Below are 2,291 nucleotides of genomic sequence, written 5' to 3'. Positions count from 1 at the left end.
GACAAAAAGGAAAAAAAAAAAAAAAAAAGAAAGAACTGTTCTCGAGGGGCTGGCCGGTTAGCTCACTTGGTTAGATCATGATGCCAGAAAGTCACAAATCCAGACACGTATTCCATAGAGTCATTCAGACACATAAGTCCACGGAAAGCGGAACCAAATACACATTACCGTGTTGTACTTCGAATGCATGCACTCTCAAGCTGTAGAGTCATTTTTCTCAATCTGGTTTATGTTTGATCAGGGACAAGAAAAAAAAAATACTCCAGATAGGAAGAGGGATGTTGGCTCACCTGAAAAAAGAGTAGCAAGATAGATCTCTCTCTATGATTCCCACATAAAATATCTCTTACCTGCATAGTTAATTATTGTGTCCAATTCATTAGTAACACTTTTAGATACTTAGTATCTCTAAATTACAGATTGCTTTAGGCATCTTATATCAAAGTCAAAAAGAGAACAAAATAAATGCTATTATGGTACAGGACAATAGTTGCAATGTTAAACATGGAAAATAGGAAGATGGCACTTACCAGCTATCTCAGGACCAGCTGGAGGCCAAGAAAAGGCAAGATCCCAGAGATCATGACAGACCTCACTTGTCTCCACCTGAAGAGAACCTCCCCTATATGAGTACTAAAAAGGCTGGATACTTCGGTAGTTAGAGGATTTTGGAGACCCAGGTGCTTTTCCAGAGATTCATACGGCCCAGTATCCACTGGATATGGGATGAAAGAAAAAAAAAATGTCAAATGCACTGGTCATTCAGATGGATACTAATGGAAAATCAAGTACAGTGCAATCGCTGGACAAGGACAGTCAAAAGACAAGGTCATTTATAGCAAATACACACCTGATTCTGAATGACATATGAATGAAGACCTGCAAAAACCCAATGTAGAATCTATTAAAGAGATAACAGAAAAGACAAGGGTAGGGCCCGCCCGGTGGCGCACTGCTACAGTGCGCCGCTTGGGAGCGCAGCGGTGCTCCCAGCGAGGGTTCGGATCCCACATACAGACCGGCCGCTCACTGGCTGAGCGAGGTGCGGGCGCAACACCGAGGGTTGCGATCCCGTTGCGGGTCCCGGTCCGGTACTGGCGCGACACTGAGGGTTGCGATCTGTTGCCGGTCACGAAAAAAAAAAAGACAAAAAGGAAAAAAACAAACAAACAAAAAAAAAAAAAGAAAAGACAAGGGTAGCCTTATAAAAATCTTTATTTCACAAGATTGCTGCAGCCATACCTGTTTAAAGCAGCCTGCTCATTACATCTAATACACACCATCTCAGCAAGGAGTAGCTTTCGACTCTGAAGCTAAACAGAGGATTATTTGAATGGTAGAAATACAGAAAGGTCTAATGGAACCTCCACAGTTCAAGATTAATAAGAAAATTCCCGGGCCGGCCGTGGCTCACTCGGGAGAGTGCGGTGCTGATAACACCAAGGCCCCAGGTTCGGATCCCATATAGGGATGGCCGGTTAGCTCGCTGGCTGAGCGTGGTGCTGACAACACCAAGTCAAGGGTTAAGATCCCCTTACTGGTCATCCTTTTAAATAAATAAATAAATAAATAAATAAATAAGAAAATTCCCTGGGGACCACTTTGTCCTCCTGCACTTGTCATGCATTCTCCTAGGAGACAGATGACTATATAAAAGAACAAGAGTAGAAGATTCCTCCTTGTATTTCTAACTGGAAAGATGCAAGGGGTTATATAATTATATTAAACAAATGTCTGGCTGTTAATGGAAGAGGACCATAGAAAGTACACATAAATGAAAATTTTTCCAGACTGGCTGAAGCCCTGTACATTGCTGATCAGAAGGTTCATGAAGCTGTCGAAATTCATGCCCGAGCAGAGAGAAAGATGGCTCAAAAAGAAAATGAGAAACACGAATAGAAACTCCTCTCCTTTCAGGGAGGGGAGAGCTGGGATCAAACCTATGTAAAAAAAAAAATAAGTGGATGGGGAAAAAAAGTGGATGGGGAGACATGTGAGAAGAGTCAAATCTGATATGATAAGACAGCATGACCGGAATCTTTCTAGGGCAACTCCTGATAAGAGGTCGAAACTGCAGAGAAGCAAAAACTGGGATATTAGTGAAGCCATTGCTCTTATTGTGCCCAATCCTAGGACTTCCAGTGAAGTTCAGTACAGCCAAAGGCTCTTCAATGAATCCAAAGCTATGGACATTGAATTTGTAAGTAGAGAAGATGAAATTTACAATGCCTATGGTCAAGTCTGGAGAGATGGTAAAATATTTATAGGCCCAGAGTATTTGTAGGCCCAGT

The 2,291-nt window shown here is 42.1% G+C and overlaps 1 pseudogene; it reads left to right on the top strand.

Annotated features, from left to right (window-relative positions):
• Positions 1-539: 539 nt before the first annotated feature.
• On the top strand, positions 540-2,289 carry LOC103581307 (annotated as a pseudogene).
• The last annotated feature ends 2 nt before the right edge of the window (positions 2,290-2,291 follow it).

The sequence above is a fragment of the Galeopterus variegatus genome, unplaced genomic scaffold (genome assembly GCF_000696425.1).
Source record: "Galeopterus variegatus unplaced genomic scaffold, G_variegatus-3.0.2 Scaffold12769, whole genome shotgun sequence".
Taxonomy (NCBI): Eukaryota; Metazoa; Chordata; class Mammalia; order Dermoptera; family Cynocephalidae; genus Galeopterus; species Galeopterus variegatus.
The sequence above is the reverse complement of the archived record's forward strand: the minus strand, read 5'-3'. Positions and strand labels throughout refer to the sequence as shown.